At 36.5% G+C, this 19,464-nt stretch overlaps 1 protein-coding gene across 5 annotated transcripts in view; it reads right to left on the bottom strand.

Moving 5' to 3' along the window:
- LOC136032084 (trafficking protein particle complex subunit 2-like) overlaps positions 1-6,486 on the bottom strand; it is a 29,351-nt gene extending 22,865 nt beyond the window's left edge. The window contains exon 1 of one of the 5 annotated variants that reach the window (XM_065712214.1): positions 6,349-6,486. The gene's annotated coding sequence lies outside the window, so the exon portion shown is untranslated. The remainder of the gene's footprint in view (positions 1-6,348) is intronic. The other 4 variants (XM_065712216.1, XM_065712215.1, XM_065712217.1 and 1 more) reach the window with 4 other exon arrangements.
- Positions 6,487-19,464: the final 12,978 nt, after the last annotated feature.

Below are 19,464 nucleotides of genomic sequence, written 5' to 3'. Positions count from 1 at the left end.
ACAAAAATGCTATACAAAAAAGAAACACTAAAGAAACCCATCCCAAGTAAACTATATCTGTTGTTTTTAAACAAGTCAAGTATTATAATTCAAGTACTAACACAAGGAAAGGCAAGTGTATCTGCTATAATGTAGGTCCAAGTTTTCTTCTAACATGAAATACTAATAAAATGAAACTTTTTTTTTATTGTTTTATATACAGGCTAACCTAGGTCAAATTAGTTAAAAATCAAGTGCAGTTTAAAAAGGTCTTTTAATAATTCTACTACTACTAATACTAATAACTCACTGCAGCACCAAGCCGCCTGAGGCCAACATAGCTACGCACGCTCCTCCTCCAACCTAATCTATTTAAAGCCTCCCTCTTTACACCCTCCCAGGAAGTTCCCATTTCCTTTAAATCTTTATTTATGACATCCTCCCAACTCAGACAAGGACGACCTGCTTTCCGTGTAGCCCCAGACGGTTGGCCAAAAAGGACAATCTTCGGTAATCTGTCATCCTTCATCCGTAGAACGTGGCCTAGCCATCTCAACCTTTCTTTCATTATAGCCCCAGAAAGCGGGATTGAACCACACTTTTCGAAAAAATCGGATGAATTTTTCAAAAAAAAGAATAGTAAAGATCTTTGATCTGTGTTTTATTTTATTAATTTCAACAAGGTTTTAAATAGGTTAATTAAGCAAAAAAAAATCATTCGTTACAATTTCCTGCCAAAACAAAACTCGGGACATATATAGGCTAATAGCATAAATAGCAACACATGCAGATCCAGGGAGAGGGGAATCTCCACCCCTCCCCAAGGTTTTTCCTGGTGCCCACTATTCGTTTTTTCTGTTTTTCACTCTTTGTTAAGTAAAGTTGTCAATCCGGTCAAAAACTGGCACCCTTGTCACAGTCCCTCCCCCCCGATTTTTTGTCTAGATCTGCCATTGTATAGCAGTCACCCTGCCAAGTGTTTGCACATTGCCTATTGCATATATTCTGTCAAACACTGTTTTTCTTTAAAAAAAATCGTATAACCTTTGTTCTTTTCTCAGCTTTTATGTGTTTTTTCTATAGCCTATGGTTAAGCTAGTATTTCTTTTTTTTTGTCTTGCTTTTTCTTTTTTTCTGCATTGATAAAGGCTTCGAGACATTGTGCTGATATATTCAGACTTCGATTGTAAATTTGAAAATAAACTTTTCCTACAGAAAAAAAACTTTTCCAAAGAAAAGTAAAGAGCTACATTAAACCAAAGATAAGTATAAATAAACTCAAACAATAATTCAAGGTTAAAACCAACAAAAACCACCATCAATAAATAAATGAAACCCACCACAAACAGGAAATACAAGAAATAATCATAACTTCAAACAAACAGAAACACCACAAACTGGAATAAACCTAATGCCTCCTATGCCATCTAAAGACCAAAATGTTATTTTCACTTTCTTGAAAACTCTTTTTATTTCAAGCCACATATTTTTTTTTTATTGCAGCATCAAGAAAAAAAGAACAAAATCACTAAACTAACCAGGATTACTGAAAAGTACTAATGAATATAGATTGGGAGATTAGTATATATTGATATTTATTCTTAAAAGTCTCAGTAATTTCGGATGTACAAACATCACACAAGAGAAAATTTTAGCACAATAGGTGTGTGAGTATGGGGAGGAGTGTAGAGTAGAAATACAATTTTGGAAATGACATAGCAACCATGATATTTGAAAAGAACATAACATAAGGAATCTAAAGGTTCCACAGCTAATAAATCCCAACGTAACTGAACCCTGTACAACTGAACCCCAGTACAATTGTGTAACTGACCCCTCGTGCAACTAAACCCCCATAATAAGTTTTTTAGTATTATACAAATATGAGGCAACATCATAGGGTAAGGCACAAGCAAGAATCTTTAAATGTTCAACCTTGTTGGGATGGAGAAATCTGGGGAAGGTAATGAGGAAGGGTGTGTGAGAGCACAGAATGCTTGGCCCCCAGCCCCCTATTGCACTTCCTGGCTGAAGGACCATGAAACAGAGATCAGCACCGCCGGTTTGGACCTTAAGGGTTTAGTGCTGTATTTCTTACTTACTTTTTGTTGGAATTGTTTGTTTTTTAAAGTCATGATACAAATGCCTGTCAAGATCATTCATAAAAAAAAGGTCTGTTTAGTTGCCAATGCTGATAGACTCCCAGATAAGAATTTAATAGAAAAACTTTCCAGAAAAGTTAAAAACTAAATTGGAGAGTTTAAAATTTTACAATGTAGAACATGGATGGATTGATTTTAGGAAAATAGTTTGTGAAGTCGCTAATGGTATCTTAGGGAAGAAAGTTATAAATTTAGCTAGGAATATTAGTAAAAATACTTTATGTTTAATAGAGAGGAGGAGGGACCAATACAAAAATTATTTGAGTTATAGATCACATGAAAATAGGAGGAACATAAAGAAAGTGGAGAAAGTGCTACCCTTTGAATTTTAAGGAAGTGTAAAGTGGAGGCTATGGATGAAATTGCCAAAGATATTGAAGATACAGCAAGACAGAATGATAGTAAAATCTTGTACTGGTATGCTCACAAATTGAGAGGGGATAGTCAACTTGGACTTATCCCTGTTAAAGATAGGAAGGGGCCCCCAAAATTGGCCAACTGTTGTAGTAGCATTTGTAGCTGTGGAAGTATAAGCAGTATGTACACAGTGCAATTTGGTTAGTTCACCCTTCCCATCAACATATCTGAAAATTCCAACATAATACTCAAAGCTGTTGATAAGGCAATGCTGGTATGTCCTTTTGCAACTGCATGTGCATAGTGTTTTGATTTAGTTCAATTTCTCCATCAAAATCCTCTAATATTTTCACGTTAGTACCCCTAATTTTAGTAGCAGCCATACTAGTTGTAGTAATAGTAGCAAACACGTTTTCCCTTTTGGTTGGCTGAACATTCCATTCATTGCATCCTGTAAGTTTTGACTTAACACCCTACACCACCTCTGGGATATTGCTGGTATGTCCTTTTTACAGACTACATGAATAAAACATATTTGATTTAGCTTGACACCCCCCCCCCATCCTAAGGTTCAATATGAGCTTCAACTTAATACCCCTACACTTTTTGAAACAAAAGAATTTGACATACTCACCCCTCTTTCCAAATCACTAATCCCATATTTAAATAGTGAACAAATTTTACAAACTACAGCCCTAATTGTCTGGGGTCTTGTCATCCCCAGAGGCATAGTTATTGGACTTTTCAGTTATGTTGAACAAAATGGCTATCTTAAAATTTTATTGGATGTCTTTGGGGGGAGAGAAGTGAAAAGGGGCATAGCAGAGAAATGGTAGCCCACTTTATCACTTTGTTTTAGATTTAGCTAAATGACTACAGTAAAACTCTTCATTGGTGGAAAAATAAGATAAGTTCAAGTTGTGGTAATTAGAATTTACCAATGCTGCAAAACTAAACTTATTCCCAGCTCCCTGTCCAAGTCTTAACTACTCAAAAAACACTGAAAAAAAAAGAAGAAAACAATGCAGTAAGTACATGGAACAGAATTGTTTCAGATGCAATGCTATAGCATTGCCTATACTAAAGATCCATAAGGCTTCAAAGATTTATCACAATTTTTCCAGATGCATTTCAAATGGAAGGGTTGGTTGCATAAACTTTGATTGGGGCTCATTTTATTGCAAGTGGAAAGTTCTAACACCTTTGTAAGAGTCAAAAGTGATTGGAGGGCAACTATGCTCCCCATGCTCTTTTTTTTCCCAAATGCATCAAATCAAAATTTTGACACAGCAATCTTATTCAATATAATCCAAAGGCTGAAAACAATGCCTTAATGATTCGCAAGACCCCCCACAGCCCCCAGGGAGAGGGTTGTAAGTTATGCAAGTTGCCCATTGTCAAAATACAAGTTTTTATGGAAGGGATAGTAGTATAAACTTTGGAGGAAGCTCATTTGATTGGAAATTGAAAGTTCTAGTTCATTTTTTAAGAATAAAAAGTAATTGGAAGGCAACCAGACTTCCTCTTTCAACTGCCATTTTCTCCCACAAATGCATTAGATCAAAATTTTGGGGTAGCTTGTTAACCTAAAACAGCCCTAAGGCTAAATAGCTATGCCCCCAGGGTTCACAAGCCGATCCCTTGGTGCAATGGCTATATGAAATGCAAGTTACCTATTGTTCACACATAAGACTTTTTATCAAGAGAAGAGGGTGTATTTAATCCTGAATATATGAAAAGGCTTGGAGTATTAAGGTCAAATTTTAAAGAAATATTGAGAAGAATGCCAACCACAATCAAAAAACAGTTTTTTCCTTTAGTGGTTGTGAAATGGACATACCAGCAATATCTACAGGAGGACTGATGGTCTCTGCTGAGACACTGTGTGGGAAATGTTTAGAGGCATCTCCAACTAAATAAAAAGACACTTTGTGCATCCAGTTTTACAAGAAGACACATCTGCAATATGTTAAGAACAACTGAAAGTATTAAATAAACTTTCTGGCATGTTGAGGGGAATGTTGAAAAAGTTTTGAGTGCAACATGCCATTTTTAGCTACAATCTCTCCAAAGCCATCTAATCAAAAATTGGTTATCTAAATTTACAAAGTTCAAAGATTTTTAACTTAGAAGTTTGTTATTCAATGTTCAGGAAAAGTCTGATTCATTGGAGAAAAAAATCTGCCTTTTATGGTTAGTGATGTCTGATTTCTTTTCTTTTTTAGGACAACAAAACAGAGCTTTTTTACAAATGATATTGACAGGCACTTATGTAATAACTTTAGAAAACAAACAATTCAAATGAGATTGAACATGTAAAGATTCTAGCTTGTGTTTTGCCCCATGATATTGCCTCATATTTGTAGAATAGTGTAAAGCTGTTTACAGCAGTTAAGTTGCACAAGGGTTCAGTTAAGTAGGGTTGAGCTGCACAGGGGTTCAGTTGCATGCACATAATTTATCTTAGCATGTTGCCTTTAGTTGTGGTCAACCATATCAAATTTACCCTTATAACACTTTTCTTTTGCCTTATTTCAGCAACAGTTCTATTTGCAATGGTTTAGCTTTAAATTAGGGCCCTTTGGAGGGGGAAGAGACAGAGGTAGGAAATTCAAAATATCTTCACAAAGGATCATTTAGGCTATGGAACAATTCCTAGGAGGTTATACCCCTTAGAGTTGACAAGTTAAGAAATAGACAAACCACTAGAATCAGAATTTCATCCTTAATCCAAGTATAATATTTATTTGCATCAGAAATGAACTTTACCAGCACCCTCCCCAAAATGTGCAAATATATAGCCCAAATCATATATTTTGTATGTATTCTTACCAAGAGTCACTCTTGCTTTTCTGGTTCTTGTTTTGCCACAACTGATTCAATTTGTGGTAAATATTTAAAATTCTAGTTAATTGACTTCTTGCTATCTTGGAAAGGGTTTAGGTTAGGAAAATGAAACTTTCAGTGATGGGTCTACAGGCTACAGTATGTCCTGGGAAGGTATTTTCAAGTACCTACCTCTACTCCTTCTCCCTCTAGAGGGCCCTGACCTTTGATGACCTTTAAATATATGTGTATTATAAAACTGAAACCTTGCAAGATAGATCTCTTCTGCTTAATTGAAGTATAACAAAATTGTTTTCACCTTTATAACTTTGCTCAATCCTATTTTATATGGTTTTAGAGATATGCAAATACATTTCTTAAATTTTGAAAAAAAAACATTGATATGGCTCAAAATTCTACTTAAATAACAGGAATTGCAAATTTCAGAAGTAAAGGCAGACAGAAGCAACTAGTAACTGAAAATCAAGGTGAAATGTTATTTTGTCAAAATTTCAATAGGCCTAGATATAGACCTGTCATGAAGGCAAATTTCAGAGCCCTCTAGAGGGAGAAGGAGTGGAGGTAGGTACTTGAAAATACCTTCCCAGTACATACTTTAGCCTGTAGACCCATCCTTGAATGTTTCACTTTCCTAATCTAAACCCTTTCCGAGATAGCAAGAAGTCAATTAACTAGAATTTTACCTTGTTTTCTCAATATGATTCCATCTCAATAGCCCTAACTCTGGACCTTTACCAAAGCCCCTTGCTTAAAATTTTACCTGTAGGCCTAATTGCAACAGCAGTTAGAACTAGGCTAGGCCTACCTCTAGATAAAGCACTGAATCTATAATTTGGCTCATATTCATCAATATTTTTGTAATCAAAGTAAACTGGAATTTATCACTTGTGCTTCAGACTAACATGTTCACCATTGATACCTTGAAAATTTAAAAGATTAATGAATAGCCTAAGCTAACTAAAATCAAAGAGACAAAGGAGAGACTTTGAAGAGAAGAATTTACTTGTTTACTCAATATACCAGGATATATTTCTTGGCTTGTTCTTTCTAACACAGGCAAACGAGAAGTCTTAAAGACTTTATTGTTAAGACAGTAATCTGTCACGTGTTTCTTATTCAAATTTGTGCGTTTCGAGATTCAATTTCCCGTGTTCTTCTACTTGTCCGATTACTAATCTTATTAATCCAAGCGTTTTATGAGACGCACATGACGTCAGAGGTTACTCGGATTACGCCCTCGAATGTTCAGGATTACTTGTCCGTGGGCTTGCACTTTCTAACCTCGAAAAAAAAGGACTATTGGGGACAAGTGACGTCAATGTTACGGCTGTTTTTAAATGGATAAACATGTGAAATCGTTAAGTCTAGAGGAAAGACAAGGAACCTGTAAATAGTGGAAATAATCTTAGCTTTTCAGTGATCTGTAAGTAATCTTATGCATATTCCTTAGGCTCTGTAGGGTTTTTGGTGTTCTAGGCCCGTCTTGCATAGGCTAAGCTTCATAAGGAGTCAGAAGAAAAGTTTTTTGGTTATCAAAAACATTGGTTCTTTGGAAGGCAGCTATCACATTGGTGAGTTAGTCAAATATTACTATATTAAACAGGCCCAGTTTCTAATTCATCCTTTAATTTTTAGTTAAAAAAATTAGAATGATTAGGACAATACCTATAGCCTTTTATATAGTCTATTTTTGTTGAGATTGCTATTTAAACTGGATTTTTAAGGTAAAGTAGGGGTAAAATTTTACTTTAGCTACTTTTGGCTATCTTTGAAAGAGGTTAGGCTAGGAAAATGAAACTTCCAGGTATGTGTCTACAGGCTAAAGTATGTCCCAGGAATGTGTTTTGAAGTACCTACTTCTACTTCTTTTTTCTCTAGAGGGTCCTGAAGTTTTTGGGTGCTTTATTTTTTGGTTATCAGTTTCATTTTCTCTGGCCTTAGTTCTGAAAAGATAATTCCTGTTGATTGAGCAGAACTTTAAGCCTTAACACTGGTTTTTTCTAATTTTAGAAATAACTTTTAATGCCACCTCATTATAGGTTAAATATATGGCTTATATTATTTATTCTCCATGAATTTTTGTTTTATTTGATTCCATTGATGTCATTTGCTTTCTGTTAAAAATACATTTATTTTTTTACATCAAGCTTCTTCTTTTGTTAAAAATTTGAACTGTTTTTCTTTTTACCTGTTGTATAAAATGTAAAGGAATACCTGGCCCTTCATTTCATAGATTCAACTAAAAGTCTTTGAGGCATCTTATATCAAAACACATCTGACACATTTTAATTGTTTTTTTTTTAGATGACATAGGACACCATTAAAGTTTTACATTTGCTTTGCTAAAAATTGTCTTAAAAAGTGCCAAGTTTAGAGAGTTATGTTAATATTCTTCTTGCTGATCAGTATAATTGTTTTTAAAATTCCTTCTGTTTAAAGCATTTTAGAGAGATTCTGAGCCAACCATGGGTGTATTATTGTCACAAATGATTTTTCTCAAATAGGCTGGTGGAAAACAAATAGAACATATAATTTTTCTTTTTTTTATTATTTCAAGACTTGAATATCACAAAACTTTAAGCACTCATATTGCTGATTGTACCTTAAGTAAATACAATCCCTGATGGAGTTTTGTTGATACCTGTCTTAAAATTTATTTGCCTAAATAAAATACATATTGTTTGTGGGACAGCAGTGAAAAATGGAAGCAACTATGACTTGAGTTGTTTTTTTTTTTTCAATATTTTCTTTTTCCAAATAATTTTTTTTCTCTGGTGGCATTTGCATTCCTTCCTAAGTGGCTGCCACTCTAGGTTGACAATCCTTTATCCAAAGGGCACAGCTTTAATTCCTGGCATTAGCGCTGGGCTTCTGACTTAGCCATAGAAGCTTTCTTTTAAACCCATCAAATATAAGTACAAAGGAAGAAATGCCAGTAAGGCGGTCCTTCCTTTTCAATGAATTGTTGATGTACAGACAAGAGTGTAGGTCATAAGAGGTGGCTGGTGAATGTTTTGCAAGGTTTAAAAATTTAGGGCAATTACTCAGATTGGCAACTGAGCACAAAAGTAAAATTTTGTGAATGGTTTTTCTTTGTGAATGTTATATTTATGTAATGTCAAACATTTTAAAGTTAATCTTCATTGTTTTGTTTTAATTGCCATGGCCCTAGGACTTCAGTGTATTAAAACCTACTTATGTCCATCCATTTTCTTCTAAACTGAGGGGAGTTCTATGTTTCCTAGCTTCACTAAATTTATATGCAATTTTGAGACCAGGTTACGAAGTAGATCAAAACTTGCAAATGGAACTTGGTATGACTAGTTAATTTGTAAGAAATGTATATCAATTTAAAGATTAAAAAAATCATGTAAAAAACAAACAAGACAAATAAAAAAGTATCCCTCTTCAACCATTTAATGAAGTGTAACAAATGTAGATCATCCCTAAGGTTGAAATGAACAAAGCTTCAATTATGAACCTGTTTTCTTTAAACAGACTGAAGGGGCAAACCTCCAAGCTGTGACAAATTTAATCTCACTTTTGGTCTCTTTCCTTTTCAATGGGAACTTTCTTTGGATTTTTTTCAAACAAGTAAAAACAGCTGGGACAGGATCAGGTATAAGTGACCTCCCACTTAGCCTATGTACCCAGGGGAAAATCATGCAGCTATACTAATAATTGGTAAATTGTTTGTTGTTCATATTTTTGATTTACAAATAAAGTGAACATACCCTTTGATACCTTTTTTATGTTCTTTACAAACATAATAAGTGCTTCAATTGCAAGTTTTTGAGCTCTTGAAAATGACCAAAATATACCCAAATAGTTTTTGGGTATAAAAAAGCTTAAAACATTGGTCTTGAACTCACTGTTTCATTTTTAATCCATTTTTTAAATGTTGCGTAATCTATGAGCACTGATTCTCAACAATTAAGTTGGATTAATAAATTTTACAATATTATGCTGTTTTTCTTCTTCTGTGATGCCAAATTTTCAATTATAAGTATGTGTTTTTGGTCATTTTTGAAAAAATAATGTATATTTTTCACTGCCAAAATTTGTTAGGTTAAGTAAGGTCAAAAAGTGCTTAAACTTGAACTAGCAATACAAGCAATTATTATATTTGTAAAGAACATACAAAAAGGCATCAAGTGGTATATTCATTTTATTTGTAATTCAAAATATGAACAACAAAAAATTTACCCCTAACATGCCCAATTTGCAAATATATAGCCCAAATTATATATTTCCAATGGTTTCTGCCACCTTTTACTTGTTTTTCCAGTTCTTGTTTTGCCACAGTTGCTTCAATTAACAGGTACTAGGGTTGAGGGTAGATTGGCAGAATCAATAGAAAATATCTAATTTCAGCTATAGATTTCCATATTAGGAGGGTTGGGGCTAAAGTAGAGCAGGGCTGCATGCAGAATGTGTTAGCTATAATTATTATGTAAATTACTATGAATCATCTTTTTTAACAGGTTTTCTTCTATAGGTCTACAGGTCCTTCTCTTGGCTTATACCACATCAAGCATTATATAACCAGAGAAGAATAAGTAGCAAAAAGCTATATATACATAAGCACATGTTATTTAACAATTACTTCTCTAGTGCTTAACTATGACCCCTTAGGAATATTGACAAGAAATGAGTAACAGAAAAAGTGAAATTTAGTGTAAATGACAATCAGGAACTGGATACTGGCTCAAGGGGGCCAAAAACAGGGCTATATAATTGGAGTTCAAAGAAGGTTGTGATTTTTTAGTGAAAAAAAAAAAAAACACTTTCCTGGCTAATTTAGGACTTTAAATTGATTAGCCTACTGAAATTTTCCTATAATATGCAATTGAAATATTTTTCCCTTTTCAGAGCAGTAAGACAATTTATCATAATAAAAAGTATCCAAGGCATCTTGAATGGAATGACTAAGAAAGGCAAATGACAACCACAGTTTGCAATCTTACAATTAAACTCCTGGCCACAAAAATTGCATTAGGCTACCCAGCTCTGAAATAATTGCTGAAGGTGTATTTGGCTGTAAAATTAGAAACAGGCCCGAAACCCAAGCCTCTTCATTGTCAGAACTTCACATAGCATTAAAGCAATAATATAGGATATTTTACATGTGAAAAATGTTGTTATTCTCGTAGTTATTCGTGCCGTTTTAAGTGACATGTGGCCAGATAAGTATCTGTTGTTATCTTTTAGGGGTTAAACTCTGATAAGTGGAAATCCCATTGGACAAGTAAAAGAACTCAGGGTTTGTGTCATGGCAAAGATTTTGATTCAAGCCATATAAAGCTCTAAAATATGCTCCCTTAAAAAAAGTGCCAGACACCGCGTAATGTGCATCACTTATGCACACACCTCTTTGATTGCTATATACGAAAGCTGTATACTACTCTTTGGTATACCAAATATACAATATTTTCTTTTCCCTTCTGTCCTCTCTTTTTTTCGATTTCCCTTTTTTATTGTTATTTTAATGTTTCAAATTCATTTTCTTCAAATCAAAGATCTTATGAAAAAAAGTGTAATGCATAATATCTTCTTCAATTCTATTATTTTCCAACACACTTATTGTAGGATTGTCTTTTCCAGCACGGGAATAGGGGGTAGTTTACCGGTAGTTTAGGAGGGGGGATGTACTTCACTTTCTCCTCTTTGAAATACTGGCTTAAAATAAGATTTATGTCACCCTAAGTAAAAGTGCTGCTAGGTTCCTCCATACCTCAAAAATAGTTCCACCAGTAGATTATAGGTTATTTAACTCATTAGAATAATTTAACTATATTCTGCTGTTTGGGCCAATTACCCATTTTGTCGGTATTTACTAACCAAAAAAAACAGCCTTCAATTAGAATTCCTTCCAGTAGACGACCGATCTCGCGTCCCAAGACAATTTTATGTATACATTTACTGTTACTTATTACAATGTACATGGTCTCCGATCCAGATTGGATCAACTTCAACATATGGTGAATGAGGTCTCCCCTTCTGTCATGTGTGTGTCCGAGACAAACCTGAACTTTGGTGGCATTGATAGTGAGATCAATATTCCTGGTTACACTCTTCTAAGGCGGGATTGCAAAAACCAGGGAAGCTCGACTTTTAGTGGAGCTGTGTTGCTATGTACCTTAAAAATAACATTCCATTTTCGTCACTTTCGATTCCTAGCAATAAAAAGGCTCTTTGGGTGAGAGTACACCTACCAAAAAAATCATTGGTTATTGGTACAGTCTCTAGCCCACGAAAGATGAAAATAACTGAACATCTGGAAGATTGCTGGAAGATTAAAGCAAAAGTTCCCTAAATCAAGTATAATCATCCAAGGAAACTTGAACACTCATTACGGCCACTGGTTGAAAAATCGTACGATTGATATGGAAGGCTTAGCTCTGCTAAACCTGAGTCTTGCTTATAGTCTAGAATAGCCTGTTGAATTTGACACTTATATTGGCCCTTATGGATCATCCCGTCTTAATCTCTTCTTAACTAATCATTTGAATGCCTTTACTTTTAAAAGCTATTTTTTGCCAGCAAAAATCTGACAGCTAAATCTTGTGAAAATCTCAAAATACCTCCACCTGTAAAATATGAGCAGATCTTCAAGCAGTATTACAGCCCAGACTGGAATTGTCTGCGAAATTTTTCATCGGCAAAGCCTTGGAGTAGATTTTCAAAAGAGGTCCTCCGTGAAGCAGCGGCGCTTAAGCCGATTACGGAAGCCATTGAGCAATTCTTCCCATGAAAAACAATAAAAGTCTCATCTCGAGATAAGCCTTGGTTCAATGTTGGATGTAGAAAGGCAACCAGGGGCAGAAAGAAGGCTCACAAGAAATGGCACTTGTCTGAGTCCAATGAGGACCAGGCAACTTTTATTAGTACCCGGAACAAGCCTGTTAAAGCCACACGTCAAGCAAAATCCGATTATAAAAACAAGTTTGCAGATAAACTAAAAAGTGCCCCTGCAAAGCGGTGGTGGAGGGTCGTCAAAGAAGTTCTAACGTCATCTAAACCAATATCAATTCCCTCGCTTCATGTTGAAGGGACGATGATCCAGTCAGGCTAGGAAAAGGCAGATACTGTTTCATAAGTTTTTTCAAAGGTCTCCCAATTTGGTGCCGCCGGAGGCTCCCCTGCCTCTTTTTCACCCTGAACAGATGCGGAAATCAGCGGCGTTAACATAACTACTAGTTAGGTGCTCAAACTATTAAGCCAGCTAGATGTCACTAAAGCTTAAGGATCTGACACGATTCCCAATCTCATCCTCAAAAACATGCCCCAGAACTTGCTGGTCTTCTTGCCTCTCTGTATAGAAAATACTTTGCAGCGGGATCGTTCCTAAGAGCCTGAAGAATTGCTCATGTGGTCCTTGTTCCAAAGGCAGAGTCTGACCTTACTAATGTAGGATCGTATCATCCAATAGGTCTGCTGTCCTGTGAATGTAGACTGTCTGATTGCGAAGTATCAAGAGTTGATTGAGCTCCTTTCTCAGGGGCATGATGTTTGCCTTCTATCCTTTGGCATTGCAAAAGTCTTTGATCGTGTATGGCACAAAGGACTTCTTTGTAAACTGAAAGCCTATGGAGTTGATGATCGACTATTTGAGGTGCTTGCTGACTTTGATCGTCAATGCTCATTGCAAGTTGTCCTTGACAGCTTCATATCAAAAGAGCACCCAGTCTTATTAAAAGTATCCCCAGGAAGTAATCTTGGCCCAACTGTTTTCTTGGTATTCAAAAACGACCTAGGGGACAACCTTGTGAAGAAAACTCACCACTTTTCTGATGAAACGACAACAAAACATCAATTGCAAAAACTGAAGATCCCAGTAAAACCCACGAGGAGTTTCAGGCTGAACTAAAGAGAATGAGACATGGGCAGATGCATGGCTTGTCAGTTTTAACGAATTAAAAACGAAAGAGTTACCAATTTCTAAGGCACGTAATATGAGGGCTCATCCTGATTTCGTCTTCAAAGGAGAGGTAATAACAGGAGTTGATATCCGTAGAGAAGTTAACTTCTCTTCGGATCTTTCATGGAGTGAGCACACCAGTAAAATTAAATCCTTCTGCTCTAAAAAGCTAGGAGTTATCCTAGCATGCAAAATTCTCATCCCTGATGAGTCTATTCTGCCACTATTCATTTTGTGCATCAGACCTGTCATAGAATATGCATGTCCTCTCTGTGCTGATGCACCAAAAAGCCGCATTGCTCCACACCAAAAGATTCAAAATCGAGCAGTTAATGGAGCAACCTCTGGCAAAACGAAAGCTAAAACCCCGCAGTTGGTCCAGGATCACTTCCATGTCGGTTTTCTACAAGTACATGCATAGCCCCCCATTAGAAGAACTATCGAAGCTCGTTCATGACGCAGCAAAGCCCTTGCGATCAAATCGTCAAACTACAGCTCGTCAGGTCTACCTTGAGCAGGGCATTCCCCACCAAGAATATCTGAAAACGAGTTCCGACCGGCGATCAGTCGCCACATGGAATAGCTTTCCGACAGAGGTAATCCCAGTAAATACTTCCCTTGACGCGTTCAAAAGAAGGTGTAACAAATACCTCAGTGTTGGAAAATAAAGTAATTATCAGGATTAGTGGCATATTATCACCTTTGATGACGCCGCAAAGCCTGTAAAAATAATAAAATCAAAAATAATTACTTACGGTCAGATAAGAAAAACCATTTGACAATTATTTACACTTTCCGGTAGCAAAACAGAATTAAGTATTCTGTTACCTGGCTTTATATTTGAGAAATGTATCAACCAAAGACTAAGGTCATTATTTGTGCCAGGTCATGCTCACCAAGGGCTGACGTCAGACGATGCAGTCTTTCTTGTATCATAGGTGACCGAGGGTAAGTTTTTTATCTTCAGCTTTAATAAGCTCCTTTGTCCTGTTTCTACAAATATTGGTAACATTAGGAGAACCGCAGAGCAAAATACAAATTATGTTACACTCGGATGTGGCTGTCAGATTTTAAAATACAATGTGAACGTCTTTTGAGGTTAACTGCTCGGTAATTCATCAAAAAATAGCTTGAAGTTCCCCACACGACTATATTCTTTAAATTAATTGTAGGTTAAAGATTAAAGTTAGCACATTGTTCTATGACAAACTGTGCTACTTTCACTACTGATGTGTCAATACGGTACAAAATCCTAATTTTGAATTTAGCTCTTAAGTTGACTAAATCGTTTCGAATTTTGCCAGTTGTTTGCATATACTATTGGTTATTGGGATGTATACACACGTTGTTCAGGGGAGATTTTTCCTGGTGGAGGGGAGGTTGAGTTACGTGGAAGGATCTTTTAATGGAGGAAGTATTCGTGGAGGAAGGGAATTTTCCATGGAGGGGGAGCTGGATTAGTTAGCGTTATTTAAACAAGAGCTAAGAGCTCATATGGCACTTGTGACGAGGCAAGAAGAGCTAAAGAGCCAAGAGATTATATGGTATGAGCTCTAACAAAATTCTATGAATCAATAGATTGATTTAAAAGGAAAATACGAGGCTTAATGCCGGCTAGGATTTAAAATAAGAGCTCTGATTCACGATGCCCTTCTAAATATCAAAATTCATTAAGTTCCGATCACCCACGCGTAAGTTGTCAATACCTAATTTTTCTAATTTTTCCTCTCCCTTTAGCCCCCCAGATGGTCGAATCTGGGAAAACGACTTTATCAAGTCAATTTGTGCAGCTCCCTGACACGCCTACCAATTTTCATCGTCCTAGCACGTCCAGAAGCACCAAACTCACCAAATCACTGAACCCCTCCCCCCCAAAGACAGTAAATCTAGTACGGTTCCGTCAATCACGTATCAAGGACATTTGCTTATTCTATCCACCAAGCTTCATCCCGATTCCTCCACTCCAAGTGTTTTCCAAGATTTCCCCCTCCAACTCCCCCTTGTCAAAAGATCTGGTCGGGATTTGAAATAAGAGTTCTGAGACATGAATTCCTTCTAAATGTCAAATTTCATTAAGATCCGATCACCTATTCGTAAGATAAAAATACCCCAATTTTCACGTTTTCCAAGAATTCCGGTTTCCCCCTCCTTCTCCCCCCAGTGTCACAGATTCTGGTCGGAACTTAAAATTAGAGCTTTAAAGCACAAGATCCTTCTAAATATCAAATTTCATTAAGCTCTGGTCACCCTTTCGTAAGTTACAAATACCTCAATCTTCAAAATTACCCCCCCCCCTCCCCCAAATCCACCAAAGAGAGTAGATCCGGTCCGGTTATGTCAGTCACGTATCTTAGACAGGTTTTTATTCTTCCCATTCAGTTTCATCCTGATCTCACCGCATTATGTATTTTCTAAGAGTTCCGGTCCCCCAACTGCCCCCCCCCAATTACGCTGTATCCGGTTGAGATTTAAAATAAGAGATCTGAGTTGCGTGGTCCTTCTAAATATGAAGTTTCATAAAGATCCGATCACTCCTTCATAAGTTAAAAATACGTCATTTTTTCTAATTTTCAGAATTAACCCCCCCCCCTCAATAGAGCGGATCCGTTCCAATTATGTAAATCACGCATCTAAGACTTCTGCTTATTTTTCCCACCAAGTTTCATCCCGATCCCTCCAATCTAAACGTTTTCCATGATTTTAGGTTCCCGCACCCCAAACTCCCCCTAATGTCACCAGATCTGGTCGGGATTCAAAATAAGAGCTTTGAGATACGATATCCTTCTAAATATCAAATTTCATTGAGATCCCATCACCCATTCGTAAGTTAAAAATACCTCATTTTTTCTAATTTTTCAGAATTAGCCCCCCTCCCCCAACTGCCCCAAAGAGAGTGAATCAGTTCCGGTTATGTCAATCATGTATCTAGGACATGTGCTTATTTTTCCCACCAAGTTTCATCCCGATCCCTCCACTCTAAGTGTTTTCCAAGAATTAGGTTTCCCCCTCCCAACCCCCCCCCCCCCAATGTCACCAGATCCGGTCGGAATTTCAAATAAGAGCCCTGAGGCACGATATCCTTCTAAATATAAAATTTCATTGAGATCCGGTAACCCGTTCGTAAGTTAAAAATACCTCGTTTTTTCTAATTTTTCAGAATTAACCCCCCCCCCCAAACTACCCCAAAGAGAGCGGATCTGGTGTGGTTATGCCAATCATGTATCTAGGACTTGTGCTTATTTCCCCCACCAAGTTTCACCCCGACCCCTCCACTCTAAGTGTTTTCCAAATTTTAGGTTCCCCCCTCCCAACTCCCCCCAATGTCACCAGATCCGGTCGGGATTTAAAATAAGAGCTCTGAGACATGATATCCTTCTAAATATTAAATTTCATTGAGATCCGATCACCCGTTCGTAAGTTAAAAATACCTCATTTTTTCTAATTTTTCAGAATTATTCTAATATTCTAATTTAATCTGGTCCGGTCCCTGATATGCCTGCCAAATTTCATCGTCCTAGCCTACCTGGAAGTGCCCAAAGTAGCAAAACCGGGACCGACAGACCGACAGAATTTGCGATTGCTATATGTCACTTGGTTAATACCTAAGTGCCATAAAAACGATCAGAAAAAAAATTAAAAAAAAACTTTTTTCAACTGACAGTAAGGAACAACATTAAAACTTAAAACGAGCATAAATTACTATGCATATGAGCAATGTCTCCCTCTCCTCAATATCTCGCTCCTCACGCTAAAGTTTGATTTTTCTTCCTGTTTATGTAAGAATGACTCCTGAATCACCAAGGCCGTTTGATTAGGATAATAAACCCTTTTAAAGTTTAAAAAAACTTTAGTGTAAAGAGTTAGTTATTGAGGAGAGGGTGACCCCCTCATATACGTAAAAATTTCTGTTTGTTTTAAGTTTTAATGTTGCTCCTTACTTTAAGTTGAAAAAACTTTTTCTTTTTTTATTTAATATCTACGAATTTCCACTCAAAACTATAATTGCTTTTAAATTGTTATAGTTTTGATCGGTGATATTGTTACAACAGATACATCATAACCGTAACTTACCTTCATTTTTAAATCAATTTCATACAAGATATTTTTTATTCACAGTAAGAAATACCATAAACTTAGATTTTCTAATTTTTTTTTGGTCAGTCCCAGTAGTAACTTACTAGTTAGTTCAGCAAAACTTTTTGTAAATTCTCTGTTTCAACAATGCCAATGAGGGTGAATCTTGTATTTCTCCTTATTGACAACAAAGTGGCAGAAGTGTATCGACTATACTATCCCGTCTTGCATCACTTGGAGGTTTCAATGTTAAGGGCAGTAAATAGGACGAGAATTCTCTCCAACGTCGAGGTGATGTGGGGAAAAATTACAGATGCTGCACTGGTCAAAAAGAAACAGTAGTGCCCAGGGACGTAACCACAGCATTTTTATTGGGGGAAGGGGTAAGAGGGGTCCCCATCCCGATAGTCAATGGGCATATGCTTTCCTTCAGGGGAAAGCAGTAGTGGTTCTGCCCACTTCAGTTTGCTTATACTTAAAGTAAGTATTGAGTATTATTATATATGTGTTACAGTAGATAAGTAACTTACTGCCAATTACGACCTCTACTTTATTTTAACAAAGATACAGTTTTAAAAACAATACAAAATGATTACAAATTTTTGCGCCCAGGGCGAGTGCCCTCTCAGCCCCTCTTCCCTAAAACTACCCGTGGAGAAAAGAGTTTTTGAAAACTTATGAAAAGCACAAGCCTAAGTGTGTTATAAAGATGTCAGATAATTCTGAGGATTCTGTTCCGAATTCTCCTCTGTTAGTCAAAGGGAAAATCAAGTCTCTTTGTTGGAAGTATCCATCACAAATGTGAGTCAAGGCTGAGGTTGAACCATTGATTGAATATTGTTTGTCAATTAATTTGGTCAAAGTTGAGCTGCTTTCACTGTTAAGATTGTCTTCACTTTCTGTTCTTGTGTTACTACAAGAAGACATAGATGGGAATCAAATCCCTTTTCTGTACATTTTTCTTCTTGTTCTACTTTCCATCACTTTATAATGTTAGTTCTGAACTAAAGAAAGTAAGGAGTTGTGCCCTTTTTTGGTTCTATTAGCCTAAGGATAGGCTTATTCTAAATTAATAATTTATATAATACGTAGCAGCCCAGTTGTACCGACCCAGGGAGCACATTTGCACTCTTCCACCTGATGGGGGGGGGGAAGATGTACCAAACAGTTAAAAAGGAAAGATGGCCCTTTTCTTCCGTAAGTCTTCAATAGGACATTTTTTTCAAGGGATACTCGATTAAATTCAAAAACATTATAGAATACATAAATAAACAATGCACACGCATCAAAGAAACATAAATTAAGTGGTAGAGTCTGCTTTTACTAAGGCTGTCAGCAATGAGTTCATGCAGATGGCAGTAGTGTACTATAAACACTTTCGGGTGGGTGATAGTGAGTTCAATAAGCTTGGACTCTTTGCCGTTAATATTAAAGTATTTATCCCCTTTCCACTCCCTTCAACTCCCACGTTTATCATAAGAGTCAAAATCTTGCAGTTGAACTACGCACTATTCTAACAGCCTCATGCGTCGCGTCATTCAGCTGGAAGTGACTTGAAAATGACTCCTTAGCAAACCAAAAATACGCCCTTTTAATTACCATTGTTGAAACCTTATACAGTAAACCCCTGTTTACAGTGTAAACCTTATACAGTGTAACCCTTCTCACTGAACAACAAAAACAATCACTTCTTTTTTTTTACTTGGGCAGCAGAGAGATGTCCTTTTATTTTTCTTCGTCGCCATTAAGGCGCTGGAACATAATAGAGAGCTGCTCAAGGGCTCATAAAAATAAATCTTCTCACTGTTTTGTTATTTGCCTAGACTCAATATAGCGTAATAAAACGCCACATGGTGATTCCACAAGTGCAATTTGGGCGACATTTTGGGATGGAAAGGCTGGGTCGGACACAGGGACATCATAGAGAGCTAATTACGGACTTATTTATAAACTAATTTTTTTATTTAATTACTCTTTATAAATTTGACCTTATAAGGCAATCACAAAGTGACAAATGACACCCAAAAAGTCTGCTTTAGGATATCTTTTCATTTTTCATTTCATTTGGACAAAAAGGTTGTTGTCAATCGGTGGACAAATTTCCCCCCACCCGTGTGGAAATTC

The sequence above is a fragment of the Artemia franciscana genome, chromosome 10 (genome assembly GCF_032884065.1).
Source record: "Artemia franciscana chromosome 10, ASM3288406v1, whole genome shotgun sequence".
Taxonomy (NCBI): Eukaryota; Metazoa; Arthropoda; class Branchiopoda; order Anostraca; family Artemiidae; genus Artemia; species Artemia franciscana.
This window is presented reverse-complemented; position numbering and strand designations above follow the sequence as displayed.